Source organism: Leucoraja erinacea, chromosome 6 (genome assembly GCF_028641065.1).
Source record: "Leucoraja erinacea ecotype New England chromosome 6, Leri_hhj_1, whole genome shotgun sequence".
Taxonomy (NCBI): domain Eukaryota; kingdom Metazoa; phylum Chordata; class Chondrichthyes; order Rajiformes; family Rajidae; genus Leucoraja; species Leucoraja erinaceus.
Window position 1 is genome coordinate 4,430,771 of NC_073382.1, and position 17,270 is coordinate 4,448,040.

The 17,270-nt window shown below is 45.8% G+C and overlaps 1 protein-coding gene and 1 non-coding gene across 2 annotated transcripts in view; one reads left to right on the forward strand and one right to left on the reverse strand.

Annotated features, from left to right (window-relative positions):
- Positions 1-17,270, reverse strand: part of LOC129697848 (gamma-aminobutyric acid receptor subunit gamma-3-like) — a 60,646-nt gene that overhangs the window by 17,301 nt on the left and 26,075 nt on the right. The gene's annotated exons all lie outside the window — the stretch shown is intronic.
- Positions 16,971-17,043, forward strand: trnav-uac (transfer RNA valine (anticodon UAC)). Its single transcript has one exon. It is a non-coding gene; the product is annotated as a tRNA-Val (tRNA).

Consider the following 17,270-nt stretch of genomic DNA (forward strand, 5'->3'; position numbering starts at 1 on the left):
CCGAAGGGCCTGTTTCCGCGCTGTATCTCGAAACTAAACTAAAACTAAACTTGCTGACTATGATCCTTTGTACCTCAGCAGGATTCTTGGCCACTCCACCAGTGGATGAATCTTCCATGGAGCATGGAAGTGCCATCTGGTCCAGCTTTCTTGAGCATCACTGGTCACTGTGCCCCCAGCATCATTTAATCCATCTTCACTTTCTTTAGTGCTCCCTGTTTGATTTCTTTAGATACTAAAAATGGTTCCCTCTCTAAGGCTCTCACCACCTTTACCCTCTATCCTTTTTGTAGCTCCTAATGCCCCTGTCCCACTTAGGAAACCTGAACGGAGACTTTGCGCCCTACCCAAGGTTTCCGTGCGGTTCCCGGAGGTTGCAGGTGGTTGCCGGAGGTTGCAGGTAGTGGAAGCAGGTAGGGAGACTGACAAAAACCTCCGGGAACCGCACGGAAACCTTGGGTGGGGCACAAAGTCTCCAGAGGTCTCCGTTCAGGTTTCCTAAGTGGGACAGAGGGGCATTGCAATATACCTTTCTGAACAAGTAGTTTTAAAGAATCAGCCCTACGGCATGCAAACAGGCCATTTGGTCCATCAAGTCAATGCACAAACGCTCAAGGAGTCATTTACACTAATCCAGCATAATCTGTGTGTGACCATGAGGGGAATTTGTAGGGTAAATGCACAGAGTCTGTGCGGAGTCTTTGCAGAGTGTTTTCCCCAGAGTAGGGGAATCAAGAACCACAGTTTAAAAGAGAGGGGCAATATTTAATAGGAGCCTGGGAGGCAACATTTTCACTCAGAGGGTGGTGGGTGTATGGAACAAGCTGCCAGAGGAGGTAGTTGAGGCTGGGGCCATAGGAAGATTAAAAATAAATGGGGACAAGTACATGGGTCGGAAAGGTTTAGAGGGATGTGGGCGAAACACAGGCAGGTAGGACTAGTGAAGATGGGGCATGTTGGGTGGCATGGACAAGTTGGGCTGAAGGGCCCTTTTCCATATGGTATGACTCTATGAATCCCATTCCCCCATACCCATCATCTGCCTCTAGGTTCTATCACTCATGTACATACCAGGGATAATATATCGCAGAAAGTTATCCAACCAACACACATGTTTTAGCGATGGGTGGGGAGAAGCAGGAGCACCTGGAGGAAACCCACACAGTCATGGAAAGGACATGAACTCCACACAAAATGCTGGAGTAACTCTGCCCTGATCAGTCTGAAGAAGGGTCTTGAGCCGAAACGTCACACATCCCTTCTCTCCAGAGATAGGCAATAGACAATAGGTGCAGGAGTAGGCCATTCGGCCCTTCAAAACAGCACTGCCATTCAATGTGATCAGTGCTGTTCATCCACAATCAGTACCCCGTTCCTGCCTTCGCCCCATATCCGCTATGTTCAAGAGCCCTATCTAGCTCTCTCTTGAAAGTATCCAGAGAACCGGCCTCCACCGCCCTCTGAGGCAGAGAATTCCACAGACGCACAACTCTCTGTGTGAAAAAATGTTTCCTCATCTCCATTCTAAATGGCTTACCCCTTAATCTTAAACTGTGGCCCCTGGTTCTGGACTCCCCCAACATCGGGAAAATGTTTCCTGCCTCTAGCGTGTCCAAACCTTTAATAATTTTATATGTTTCAATAAGATCTCCACTCATCCTTATAAATCCCAGAGTATACAAGCCCAGCCGCTCCATTCTCTCAGCATGCTGCCTGTCCCTCTGAGTTTCTCCAGCATTTTGTGTCTAACTTTAGTTTAAACCAGCATCTCCAGTTCCTTCCTAAACATGAACACTACACAGGCAACATCAGAGGTGCGGATCGAATCCAAGTCTCTGGATCCAAGAGGCAGTGGCACCTACTAGCAGCACCACTGTTACATAGAAACATAGAAACATAGAAAATAGGTGCAGGAGGAGGCCATTCGGCCCTTCGAGCCAGCACCGCCATTCATTGTGATCATGGCTGATCATCCCCTATCAATTACCCATGCCTGCCTTCTCCCCATATCCCTTAACTCCACTAGCCCCTAGAGCTCTATCTAACTCTCTCTTAAATCCATCCAGTGATTAGGCCTCCACTGCCCTCTGTGGCGGGGAATTCCATAAATTCAAAACTCTCTGGGTGAAAAAGTTTTTTCTCACCTCAGTCTTCAATGACCTCCCCTTTATTCTAAGACAGTGACCCCTGGTTCTGGACTCGCCCAACATTGGGACCATTTTTCCTGCATCTAGCTTGTCCAGTCCTTTTATAATTTTATATGTTTCTATAAGATAGCCCCTCATCCTTCTAAACTCCAGTGAATACAAGCCTAGTCTTTTCAATCTTTCCTCATAGGACAGTCCCGCCATCCCAGGGATCAATCTCGTGAACCTACGCTGCACCGCCTCAATCACAAGGATGTCCTCCCTCAAATTAGGAGACCAAAACTACAACTGTTGTGACATCCATCTAATATTATCCAATATAACTTTCTCCTCTCTGGCAAATATAATGTCCTATGACTTGCCTTGGGGTGTTTTCCTCTGTCAAAGGTCATACAATCATAAAGGTCATGTGATAAGATCAGAATTAGGCCACTCGGCCCATTACGTCTACTGTGCTATTCAAATCATGGCTGATTTACCTCTCCCTCTTAACCCCATAAAAGGTAGTGCTTAAATGCGAATTATTCCAGAAAATGTATCTCTTCTCACATCTCCACTATTCATCTAACAGTAGCTGATCGTGGGAATGCAGAAATATCTTTGTTTACTCTGTTTTTTTCTGCCCTAATAAAAATTGCCAGCTGCTGAAACAGTTTATTTTGGGATTTATGCTCCTTAAGTTCAATGCCTTTGCAGGGAATCTGTTCCCCTGAGAAAAAGCTGTTAAATAAATAAAAATACCTTTTTTGTTACATCTTTGCAATGTTTGAATGTCAAACACAGGGTTTCTTGTGCATTAAATAATTATGAAATTGTTAAATGTTTTGACTAATAACCATGGATGAGCAGCTGAGATTTATTAGTTCTCCTACGTTAATGATTTGTAAAAGAGTTTATTTTTATAAGCCTGACTGCCAGATTGCCTGCAGTATTGCTACATTGGATTGGAGAAGTACAGTCTTTGATGGAAACCACAATCCCACTGCATTTGAAACACAATGCGGATCGAATAATCTAAACCTTTGAAGAAAACAACCGAGGCAATAGAACTGGGCCTCCTCCATTGTCAGAGTGAGGCCCAGCGCAAATTGGAGGAGCAGCACCTCATATTTCGCTTGGGCAGCTTACACCCCAGTGGTATGAACATTGACTTCTCTAACTTCAAATAGCCCCTGCTTTCCCTCTCTCTCAATCCCCCCGCCATCCCCTTCCCAGTTCCCCGATCTGTCTAACTTTCTCCCTGATTACATTTTATCTCTAAGGTACCCAAAAATGCTGGAGAAACTCAGCGGGTTCAGCAGCATCTATGGAGCGAAGGAAATTTTTTCTTCGCTCCATAGATGCTGCTGCACCCGCTGAGTTTCTCCAGCATTTTTGGCTATCTTCGATTTTCCAGCATCTGCAGTTCCTTCTTAAATACATTTTATCTCTGTTTGCTTTATTGTCACCTTCTCCTCGCTAACACTGCTCTATTCTACATGTTCCTTGATCTTCATCTCTCTTGAATTCTTACACTTCCTTATCTCTGTGATTCTCTCTCCCCTGACTCTCAGTCTGAAGAAGGGTCTCGATCTGAAACGTCACCCATTCCTTCTATCCAGAGAGGCTGCCTAAGTTACTCCAGCATTTTGTGTCTATCTTCAGTGTAAACTGGAATCTGCAGTTCCTTCCTGCCCAATTGAAAAGGACCTGGGGATCAGCGGACAAGCCCTATGCCAGGCCATCAAAGAAACATCACGGGTGGCAGAGCGGAGTAGCCAGTGGCTCTGGCTGAAGAGGAAAGACTCCATTTGATCTCCCAAATAGCCGTCTAGACAGATGCAGAGGGGGGTGTTTCTGGGACGCCAGAATGCACCGCTGAGCCTACTGGAGACGTTGTGGGTTCAATCAACGAAACGTTGATGAAAGTAGGTGCCCACTTGATAACCCCAATGACATGTCTGTCTAGCCTTTCTCAACATCGGAGGAGCATAGGTGAGTGCAGAAGGCTCCCATCACCATCGAGAGTATGTTGATATTTGGCACTTTGGACTTTTAACATCTAGTCCTGTGTATTTGTAAACATGGCAAACCTAATGGAAAAATGTTACGGACTGAAGGTTGAAAGATATTTGTAATACCATGCAAGTAACCTAGTCACAAAATTAGCTAATATTTTAACTGGTAAATGTCCCATTGTGAAAGCTCTTGGTTATAGTTCGGGTTAGTTTAGTTTATTGTCACATGTACCGAGGTACAGTGAAAAGCTTTAGTTGCTCGCTAACCAGTTAACGGAAAGACAATACACGATCACAATCGAGCCGTCCACAGTGTACAGATACATGATAAAGGGAATAATGTGAATAACGTTTAGTGCAAGATAAATCCAGTAAAGTCCGATCAAAGATAGTCCGAGGGTCTCCAATGAGGTAGATAGTAGCTCAGGACTGCTCTCTCGTTGTTGGTAGGATGGTTCAGTTGCCTGATAAGATGCCTGATATTTTGTAGAAACAAGGAACTGCAGATGCTGTTTAATGCGCGAAAGGGCACCAAATGCTGGAGTAACCAGCAGGATTATTGGTGCTCCACTCCCTTTCCTGCTGGACATATACAGGAAGAGATGTATCAGCAGAGCCATCTCCATCATCAAAGACCCCTACCACCCATCGCATCACATATTCTCCATCCTGCCATCTGGGAAGAGGTACAGGAGCATTAGCTGCAAAACCAGCAGGATGCTCCTCAGCTTCTTCCCGCAGGCTATAAGACTGATAAACGGACTTTGCCCCCCTGCCAAAAGTATCGCGCACCAACCACCAACCTGGACACACTGCAGCAGAGCCACTGTTGTGCCGCTGCCGATCGGAACGCCTGTTGAATTTGTTCGTGATATATGTACTTTTATTTCTATTTATTTTTTAATGCACACTGAATGGACACTGGTTGAGCAACGTTTTTTTGTTTCCTCTGGGTATGTGAATACTCAGGAAATGACAATAAAGATATACAATACAATCTACAATACAATAACTCACCAGGTCAGGCAGCATCTCTGGAGAACATGAACAAGGTGACGTTTTGGGCCGTAACCCTTCTCTAGACTTCTCTATTGGTTATCTAAGTCATTTACTGTATCTCTGCATCGAATTATTTTATGGTGTAAATATTTAATTTGAGTAGCAATGCTTCTTTCTTCTTCTTCTCCCCGGGTCTACCATTGACGGAACAGGTGTTTTTCTTGGACAAGGCTCGTGAATTGGGCAAGACGAGAATCATTTTCCCAGGATGGAAATGTCAAAGATCTCTGGGCAGAGGTTTAAGGAGAGGGACAAAGCTTAAAGAAGATGCGATGGGTGTCTGGAACGTGCTGCCAGGGTTGGTGGTGAAGACAGACACAAAAAGGGGTATTTAAGAGATTTTAGACAGGCACATGGATAAGCAGAGAATGAAGAGGTCTGGGATCACATGCAGGGAGAACGTAAAAACTCCGTATAGACAGTACCCTAAGTCACCCCTAGATGTGCTATCTCCACTAGGGGCAGCGCCTCTGCCTACAGTCTGCCAATTTTTTCTATCTTTTTTAAATTTTAGTCTGACTTAACAGTTTGTTTTGGAGGTCTTTATTTTTTTTTAGTTTTTAGTTTTTAGTTTCTTTAGTTTTTCGTTTTTAGTCTTTAGTTTCTTTAGTTTTTCTATGTGGGGGAGGGTGGTAGGTTAAGGGGAAAACCGTTTCCCAGTCACTTCCTATTCTCCGAGTCGCGTCCTCGCCCCCCTCCTCATGGCCTACCAACTGGATTGGCGCGGCCTTTCCTGCCGGGGACCCGGGAACGAACCAGAGCTTCAGCAGCGGCGGCGCAGCGCTGGATTCATCGCGGAGCTTGCGATGCCTACCTGGATCGCCGTTTGAAGCTCCGGTGTGTTGGCCCTGCTGCTTCAACATCGCGGGGCTGTGGTTCGTGGGGCTCCTAGTGTGGGGGGCGCTGACCAACATCGTGGTGCCTTTGGGCCCTTTGCCGGGGGCCGCCAGTGTGAATCACCGCCCAGCGGGGCCTGTGGACTTCGGGAGCCACGGACTGCGGTAGGAAGTGGCCGATTGAGAGCTCCAAGCCGCTGAGGTTCTTCTCCCGGTCCGACGTCAGAGTTCCATCATCCCCGCAAGCGGGCCTGAACATCGGGCCACCTATGGCGGCGACTGAGGGGGACTCGGGAGGCCCTAACCACGGGTGAACATCAAAGATCATCAGAGAAAGAGGACTGAACATTGTGTGCCTTCCCTCACAGTGGGAAACTTTGATTCTGCTGTGTGGGGGTAAGTGGCTGAAGCACTCATGGACCTGGGACTCTATCGTGTGTTATGTTCTTTATTTATTCGTATGGCTGAATGTTGAGCACACATTTCACTGTACCAATTGGTACATGTGACAAATAAATGTATCTTGTGTCTTGTAGGATCAAACCCGGGTCTCTGGCGGTGTAAGGCAGCAACTCTACCGTTGTGCCACTGTGCCATCCTAAATGCATCGAAATGCATCACCCTAATGAACCATTGAACCATTGAAAGCCATGCCATCACTATTAGTGGGCTTAGTAGTCTTCTATGGGTGTCAACTTCAAGGAAAGAACTCGTCCATAGTATATCAATTAGGGCTGAAGTGGCAACTGACCAATTCTGTATGTTTCTGGAGGGTAAGGGGGCAATATATTACTGTTATTGGTTCGAGTGTTCCAAAACAATATGCCTGAGAAAGGCAAGGTGCCCTAACTGAAGCCAAAACCCTGGAGTAACTGAGCGGGACAGGCAGCATCGCTGGAGAGAAGGAATGGGTGACATTCCGGGCGGAGACCCTGAAGAATGCCCCGCTGAGGTACTCCAGCTTTTTGTGTCTATCTTCAATATTCATACTGCTGGGTTTTTAGGTGCCCAAGCGAAATGAGGTGGAGTTTCTGGAGCCCTCTGAGGAAAAGCGCAAGTTGTCAGTATCTATTACTCGTTCTCATCTCTGCTTCATCTCAGCATTTTCCCTTCACCCTCTTATCCAACCCGGAGACTAATTGAGCCCAATGCCAACAGACCCGAGGATCTGAGACCCTATGGGTTGACGGAATATGGAATGACGTGCGGCATAAGCGTCAAATATATGAAGCCTGCGGGGTAGAGCTGGTGAGCCCTGTGAGAAAGAGAAAGCTACCTCACAGCAAAGCCTCGTACACTTGTGTCAATAGGCTGTTGTAGAAAATAGAAAATGCTAGAAATGTACAGATTATATTTGTCAGCAATATTACAAAAGCACCAGTGGTGTATTTCAATGTATTCTAGTGAGCCCTGCTCCTGCTGCTTTTTACATTACCAGCAAGTCACAACACTCTTTTCTTTGCCTTATTCCCCACTGTGGGTTTTCCACTTGTTTTTGATGAGAAGTTAAATAAGGCAGCATCTACACCTGCACCAGTGTGATTCTGTCAGATAGTCCGTGTTGGTTTTAAATGAATATTGAGCAAGATGTAGTTAACATGCCCTCTAAACCTAATTTGGCTCCTTACAAAACCCTTGTTTTGTTTGTTGATTTTAGCTCTGCATTTTACTTCGGAGTCACGTGACATATCGCTACATGCATTGCGAAACAGTCAGGCGGGGTGGAACGATGTTCCCCCACGGCGGCAAGTTTAAAAGCCGGAACCTGCAGGTAAGAGATACTCTGCCGTTTTTTGTGTTGTTCCCATATTGGTTTACCAGGACAAGGGGTCACAGCTTAAGGATAAGGGGGAAATCCTTTAAAACCGAGATGAGAAGAACTTTTTTCACACAGAGAGTGGTGAATCTCTGGAACTCTCTGCCGCAGAGGGTAGTTGAGGCCAGTTCATTGGCTATATTTAAGAGGGAGTTAGATGTGGCCCTTGTGGCTAAGGGGACCAGAGGGTATGGAGAGAAGGCAGGTACGGGATACTGAGTTGGATGATCAGCCATGATCATATTGAATGGCTCGAAGGGCCGAATGGCCTACTCCTGCACCTAATTTCTATGTTTCTATGTTTCTATGTTTACAGGTGGGGAGTCAATGGACAAGTCCAAGAAAACAACGAGGGCTGCGACAAAGCTGGCGGGGGAGGACCGCGGAGTTGCGGGCAGCCAGCAGTGGCCAGCGACACATGAATCACCCGTAATGGGATCAGCTGTGCCTGACTTCGCCCCCGCACCGGCCAGATCTACACCGCGGCCGGGCGGTAAGGCAAAACAAAAAACCAACAAAGTCGTTGACTCAGATGAGTCCGACTTCGGGCAGCCGCGAGCAGCCAGCGACCGTGAGCGCTGGAGCCGGATGGAGCGGCTTGTGGAGCAGATGCTCCAACGTGACAGACTCCGGGAGACGGAGTCCAGTCACTGTATGCAATATACCACACCCACAGCAGCATCTCTTGTAGGGCTGCACAGTGCATCTCCCTCGTCAGAGGGGAGTACTGGGGGTCAATTCTGGACTGATCCAGAAGAGGGGTTTGCAGAACAGAAATCAAGTGTGCAAGGGGTGCAGGAACGTGAAAATCTACTAGACATGGTGTCCAACTTCATACAGCCAGACCAGACTGGCCAAAACCTGGAACAAAAACTAGCTGCCAGTATTGATGTCCTTTATATGTCCTTTAAGCAGCTACAGGAACGGGCTGTGATGGACACCACGGCAAGACACTTGGCACCGGGAAACTGTATATCCCTGAATGTCCCCATTGTAAATAATTGCATATGGAAACATGTCAGAACAGGAGTTAGAGGCATGGATGTCAAACTCCAAAAAGTACTAAAGCTCCTAACAGCGGGAATAACAGCTTTCGCCCGCACAGTAGATGAAAAGGAGATGTCGCAGGATCAACAGGATGCATTGGCACTGCTTTGCAACACACAATATGAAATAAACAGCATCAGGAAGAGTGCCATCCGACCTGCTCTAAACCCGAAATTCGCAGGTCTGTGCAAACCTGGAAACATAAAACCACCAATTTTACTATTTGGAGGTAACCTATCCAAGCAAGTCAAGGAGCTCGATGAGGAGGCAAAAACCCTGGGGCTCATAAAAGCGACTTCATCAAGAACCTACTACGGCCATAAACAGCACCCTTATGCACCCATCAGTAGAACAAGACAAACTGGTGAAAGCTCAAAGGACCGGTACACCGAACATCGGTCTTTTTTAGGCCATGGCCCAGACCGGCCTTTTTGGAAGATACGCAAACCTCCAACACCAACCCAACCACAAACCCAGACACCGGCGCCTCAACATCCACAAAGGATTTACAAAAATAAGTAAACCTGCCACTGGTAACCATGGAGGTAGGTGGGTCTGGTTCCTTACAAATTGCAGGGAGTATGGAGGTTGGGGGGAGATTACACTTCTTTCTGGATGCATGGAGTATGTTAACTACCGACACTTATATTTTAAGCAGTATCCAGGGATATACCATAGAATTTATACACAAATATAGCCCTCCAGTTCAGCATGTACCGAACTGAATGTTCGTACTTTCAGGTAAAGAAAAATCAGAAGTGCATGCTGAACTGGAGCGGCTTTACGCAAAAGGGGTAATTGAAAAATCCCAACACAAATCGCTGGAATTTGTGTCCAATAGCTTTATCAAAAACAAAAAAGATGGTGGTTGTCGCATCATCATAGATTTGACCAATTTGAATACATTTGTACAATATATTCATTTCAAAATGGAAACCTTTGTTACTGCAAAACAATTGATTTCCAAAGGTTACTTCATGGCTAGCATCGATTTAAAAGATGCTTACTATTCAGTGCCTATACGAGGTGACCACAGATGTTACTTAAAATTCAACTGGATGGGACAGCCCTGGCAGTATAGAGTGCTGCCAAATGGGTTAACATCAGCCCCCAGGCTGTTCACAAAAATTTTAAAACCAGCCCTAGCGTTTCTGCGGAAACGAAAACACATGGTCATGGCATATCTAGATGACATACTTATTGTGGGCAAAACTTTGGAATTGGCCAAACAAACTGTAACAGCCACAAAACAATTATTTGAAAAACTGGGGTTTATTATCCATCCAGTTAAATCTAAATTAACGCCTTCCACCACAATGGATTATTTGGGGTTCACCATTGACTCAGTTCACATGTCGGTGACTTTGCCAAAGGGAAAGGCTATAGACTTAATAGAGGCTTGCAATAACCTCATTGACATCAGTAAACTGTCCATCAGATTGGTAGCAAGAGTAATTGGCAAAATAGTGGCTGCTTTTTCAGCCACACAATTCGGACCTTTACATTACCAAAATTTACAGAGAGCAAAAATACGAGCACTCAAAATTAATGCTGGTCATTTTGACAGACCAATGAAGCTACCAATCGAAGCTATAATAGAACTAAAATGGTGGATAGATAACATTCGGCATTTTCCAATCCAATCATTATCAGCAACCCTTCTATGGTGCTACAAACTGATGCCAGTGCACTTGGTTGGGGTGCTACCAATTCCATCTCCAGCTGTGGAGGTAGATGGAATGCACAGGAGGCATCATCATTACAAACACTGGGCACAAACTACCTGGAAATGTTGTGTGCATTCCATGGTCTAAAATCATATTGTTCTGGGTTATATCACCAGCATGTTAGACTAGATTGACAATACCACCGTGGTAACATATATCAACCATATGGGTGGAAACAAATCGACATCATGTGACAATCTGGCTAATACAATTTGGCAATGGTGTATCCAGAGAAATATTTGGATATCAGCTACTTACCTACCAGGCAAACTAAATTTAGTGGCAGACACCAGGTCACGCAAATGTAATGAAAACACGGAATGGATGTTGAATAAAAAAGTATTTGCTGATATTACAGCACGGTATGGAACACCAGATATCGATCTATTCGCATCGAGACTTAATCACCAGTTATCAAACTATGTTTCATGGGAACCAGACCCTGGGGCAGCGGCGACAGATGCATTTTCGCTGCATTGGGGGAAATTGTTTATTTATGCATTCCCTCCTTTCTGCCTCATCAGTCGGGTATTAAGGAAAATACAGCAAGACTCTGCGTCTGGTATTTTGGTATTACCCGATTGGCCTACTCAACCATGGTTCCCTGTGATACTCGACATGGTATTAGAACCATGTATCACCATCCCGAATAGACCAGATTTATTGGTTCATCCCGTAACAAGGGATAGCCACCCATGTCACAACTATATGAACTTATTAATTTGTAGAGTCTAAAAATACCTCCACTACAGCTGGGACTGACGGACCGAACAGTGAACATTATTTCGGCGGCCCACAGACAGTCCACCAAAAAACAGTATCTGGTATATATTAGGGTCGTATGGACCTGCCCTGAAAGCAGTCGACAACCGTCAACCGCTTGAGGACAGGCATCGGACGCTATGGAGTAGCGATGAAGAGGTGGGGCCTCGTGGACAGCGCCTCCTGGGAGTGTGGGGACCCAACACAGACAGTGGAGCACATGGTCACCAGTTGCCCCAAACACCGGCCACTGAATGGTGAACGAGGTCTGATTGACCTGGACGATGACACGTTGGCCTGGCTCGCCTCAACGGAGCTGCAGGTCTAAAAGACATACGACAGAAGAAGAAGAAGAAGAAGAAACAGATAAAGTGAATGCACAGAGTCCTTTTCCCAGAGTAGGGGAAGCAAGAATTGGAGTGCACAGGTTTATGGTGAGAGGGGGGAAATTCTGTCAGAACCTGGAGCAGCTTTTTCATACAGAGAGTATTCGGTATATGGAACAAGTTGTCAGAGATAGTAGTTGAGGCAGTCTAGAGGGATTATGGGTCAAACTTGGGCAAATAGACCATTTATATATACCAAAGATAGATACAATAGAAATAGACACTAGACAATAGGTGCAGGAGGAGGCCATTCGGCCCTTCGAGCCAGCGCCGCCATTCAATGTGATCATGGCTGATCATCTCCAATCAGTACCCCGTTCCTGCCTTCTCCCCATATCCCCTGACTCAGCTATTTTTAAGAGCCCTCTCTAGCTCTCTCTTGAAAGCATCCAGTGAACCTGCCTCCACCACCCTCAGAGGCAGAGAATTCCACAGACTGTACAAAAAGCTGGAGTAACTCAGCGGGATCGGCAGCGTCTCTGGAGAGAAGGAATGTGTGACGTTATGTTTTTGTGTCTCTCCAGAGAGGCTGCCTGTCCCGCTGAGTTACTCCAGCTTTTTTTGTGTCACCCGAAACGTCTCCCATTCCTTCTCTCCAGAGATGCTGTCGCCGCGCCACCGTGCCGCCCTTACACTTCAACGCGCAGAGAAAGAGCGCAATTTATGGATATCTATTTTGCCACTCGCGATTTTTTTCTTTTGCTTTGTCAACCATCCCTCCATTGAAGCATGAGGGATGCTAATTGAGCCCAATGCTAACAGACCAGGGGATTTCACATTAGATCGGGAACCCTGCGGATTGATGAACCACCAAATGATGTGTGGCGTGCACAGCAAATACTGTGCCTGCAGGGGAGAGAGGGTTGGTGTGCTGCTTAAGAAATAAAATGCCTTTCAGCAAACTCGTACACCTGTCGACATGCTGATGTAAAAATAGCAAAATGCGGCAAATATACAGAATGTTTGTCAGCCGTCTTGTCAATGAACCCACGTTGTATTTCCGTGAATTTTCAGTGAGTCCAGCGCTAATTTTATACTTCCTGCAAGTCACACTTTTCCCTTAGTACATTCGTTGCCACTGTGGCTTTCGAATTGTGAAACATAGAAACATAGAAACATAGAAATTGGGCGCAGGAGTAGGCCATTCGACCCTTCGAGCCTGCACCGCCATTCAGTATGATCATGGCTGATCATCCAACTCAGTATCCCGTACCTGCCTTCTCTCCATACCCCCTGATCCCCTTAGCCACAAGGGCCACATCTAACTCCCTCTTAAATATAGCCAATGAACTGGCCTCAACTACCCTCTGTGGCAGAGAGTTCCAGAGATTCACCACTCTCTGTGTGAAAAAAGTTCTTCTCATCTCGGTTTTTAAAGGATTTCCCCCTTATCCTTAAGCTGTGACCCCTTGTCCTGGACTTCCCTAACATCGGGAACAATCTTCCTGCATCTAGCCTGTCCAACCCCTTAAGAATTTTGTAAGTTTCTATAAGATCCCCTCTCAATCTTCTAAATTCTAGAGAGTATAAACCATGTCTATCCAGTCTTTCCTCATAAGACAGTCCTGCCATCCCAGGAATCAGTCTGGTGAACTGTCTCTGCACTCCCTCTATGGCAATAATGTCCTTCCTCAGATTTGGAGACCAAAACTGTACGCAATACTCCAGGTGTGGTCTCACCAAGACCCTGTACAACTGCAGTAGAACCTCCCTGCTCCTATACTCAAATCCTTTTGCAATGAAAGCCAACATACCATTCGCTTTCTTTACTGCCTGCTGCACCTGCATGCCTACCTTCAGGTCTGGACAGAGTGGATGTGGGGAGGATATTTCCACTAGCGGGGAGAATCTAGGAGCAGAGGCCATAGCTTCAGGATAAAAGGACGTCCTTTTAGAAAGGAGATGAAAAATAATGTTGTTAGTCAAAGGGAGGTGAATCTGTGGGGCTCATTGCCACAGACGGCCTTGGCGCTGAAGTCAATGGATATTATTAAGGCGGAGGTTGATTCTTGATTAGTGCGGATGTCAGGGTTTATGGGGCCATGGCAGGAGAATGGGATGAGGGAAAGATAAATCAGTCATGATTGAACAGCAGAGTAGACGTGATGGGCCAAATGGCCCCATTCTTCTCCTAATACATATTAACATGAATTATGTTTGCTAAGAGTTAACTAAGGCTCTCCGATGCACATGAACGATTTCACCTGGTAGCCCGTGATGAATTTAATAATCTATTGAGCCTATTTGGTCAACTATCCAGCATTCAACTAACACAGAACATAATATAATAGAAACATAGAAACATAGAAACATAGAAATTAGGTGCAGGAGTAGGCCATTCGGCCCTTCGAGCCTGCACCGCCATTCAATATGATCATGGCTGATCATCCAACTCACTATCCCGTACCTGCCTTCTCTCCATACTCCCTGATCCCCTTAGCCACAAGGGCCACATCTAACTCCCTCTTAAATATAGCCAATGAACTGGCCTCAACTACCCTCTGTGGCAGAGAGTTCCAGAGATTCACCACTCTCTGTGTGAAAAAAGTTCTTCTCATCTCGGTTTTAAAGGATTTCCCCCTTATCCTTAAGCTGTGACCCCTTGTCCTGGACTTCCCTAACATCGGAACAATCTTCCTGCATCTAGCCTGTCCAACCCCTTAAGAATCAAACTCAATGTTGGGTTTAGCAAGAATACCTTTCTTCCATCATCCAAGCTAGTTGCTTGTTAACACATACAAACCAATCCTTGTGGAATGCCACTCATTGACTCCTAGCACCTTGCCAAAGTGTAAAAGACCCATTTGTGCCCACTCTCTGCTTCCCATTAGTCAACCAATCTTCTATTCGTGTCAAAAACTGTTATTTTATAAATTAGCTCCCTGATTGATTATTTCAGTTTCAGTTTAGTTCGGTTTCCGTTTATTGTCACGTGTACCGAGGTACAGTGAAAAGCCTTTGTTGCGTGGTAACCAGTCAGTGGAAAGACAATACATGATCACAATCGAGCCATCCACAGTTTACAGATACATGATTAAGGCAATAACTTTTAGTGCAAGATAAAGCTAGTAAAGTCAGATCAAAGGTAGTCCAGGTGTTTAAGAAGGAACTGCAGATGCTGGAAAGTCGAAGGTAGACAAAAATGCTGGAGAACTTCAGCGGGTGAGGCAGCATCTATGGAGTGAAGGAAATAGGCGACCTTTCGGGTCGAGACCCTACAAGATAGTCCAAGGATAACCAGTAGTTCAGGATTACTTTCAAGTTACGGTCGGATGGTTCAGTTGCCTAACACTGTTGGGCAGATATCCCTGCATCTGGAGCACTTCTATAACTTTTTCCCAATGGGAGAGGGGAGAAGATGGAGTGGCCAGGGTGCGACTTGTCCTTGATTATGCTGCTGGATATGGGGAGGAGGCAGGAACGGTGTACTGAGTGTGAATGATCAGCCATGATCACAGTGAATAGCGGTGCTGGCTCGAAGGGCCGAATGGCCTACTCCTGCACCATTGTCAACCTGAAACCCTTTGTTTCTCCGTCTACAGCTGCTGCCTGCGTAGCTGAGATTTTTCATCATTTCCAGTTGTGGACACTGCAGTTACTGCACACTATATAACCATATACCCATATAACAATTACAGCACGGAAACAGGCCATCTCGACCCTTCTAGTCCATGCCGAACACATAATCTCCCCTAGTCCCATATACCTGCGCTCAGACCATAACCCTCCATTCCCTTCCCATCCATATAACTATCAAATTTATTTTTAAATGATAAAAACGAACCTGCCTCCACCACCTTCACTGGAAGCTCATTCCACATGATCACAATCGAGCCATCCACAGTTTACAGATACATGATTAAGGCAATAAGTTTTATAGATACTAGAACACAATAAAACAGGAGTCGGCTGACCATTCAAGATGGACGTACTGATGAAACAAAGGGTCGACTGGGCTTGTACTCACTGGAATTTAGAAGGATGAGAGGTGTTTTATAGAAACATGTAAAAATTGTAAGGGATTGGACAGGCTCGTTGCAGGAAAAATTGTCCCGATGTTGGGGAAGTCCAGTACCAGGGGGTCACAGTTTAAGAATAAGGGGTTGGCCAGTTCGGGCTGAGATAAGGAAAAACTTTTTCATACAGAGAGATGTGAATCTGTGGAATTCTCTGCCACAGAAGGCAGTGGAGGACAATTCACTGGATGTTTTCAAGAGAGAGTTCTAATGGAAATCAAGAGATAGGGTGAAAAAAGCAGGAATGGGGCTACTGATTTTAGATGATCAGCCAAGATCATATCGATTGGCGGTGATGGCTCGAAGGGCTTAATGGCCTACTCCTGCATGTATTTTTTAAGTTTCTATGTTGCTCCTCATGCATGCCCCATCACTCCATAAGATCGTGAATGAGCAATGGTGGCCTCAACCGTACAAACTTGTAAAAGGACTGGACAAGCTAGATGCAGGAAAAATGTTCCCAATGTTGGGTGAATCCAGAACCAGGGGCCACAGTCTTAGAATAAAGGGGAGGCCATTTAAGACTGAGATGAGAAAAAACTTTTTCACCCAGAGAGTTGTGAATTTGTGGAATTCCCAACCACAGAGGGCATTGGGGGCCAAATCACTGGATGGATTTAAGTGAGTTAGATAGACCTCTAAGGGGTAGTGGAGTCAAGGGATATGGGGAGAAGGCAGGCACGGGTTATTTATAGGGGACGATCAGCCATGATCACCATGAATGGCGGTGCTGGCTCAAAGGGCCGAATGGCCTCCTCCTGCACCTATTTTATATGTTTCTAACCCATCGTTAGTCACCCTGCTGTTGAAAGGATGTCATTAAGCTGGAAAGATTGCAGAGAAACCTTACAAGGATGCTGCCAAGAATCGAGGGCAGGCTAGGACTTTGTTCCTTGGAGTGAAGGTGCATGAATGGAATTTATAGAGGTGTGCACAATCATGAGAGGAATTGATAAGGAATTTACACATATTCTTATTACCTGGAATAGGGGAATCAAAAACTGGAGGATATAGGTGAGTGGGGCACGATTTAATAGGATGAAGGGCAATTTTTTCACGCAGAGGATGATGGGTGTATGGAAAGCATTGTCAGAGGAGGTAGTTGAGGCAGATTTTATTACAGTGTTTAAAAGATATTTGGGCAGATGATGAATCAGAAAGGTTTAGAAGGATAAGTGGTTCCATAGTGTAGTGGTTATCACATCTGCTTTACACGCAGAAGGTCCTGGGTTCGAGCCCCAGTGGAGTCATGTATTTTTTCACACAGAGAGTGGTGAATCTCTGGAATTCTCTGCCACAGAAGGTAATTGAGGCCAGTTAGAGAGGGTCCTGGGTCTCCTCCATCGCCACAGCGAGCAGCACCGGAAATTGGAGGAACAGCACCTCATATTCCGTTTGGGGAGTCTGCACCCCGGGGGCATGAACATCGAATTCTCCCAATTTTGTTAGTCCTTGCTGTCTCCTCCCCTTCCTCAGT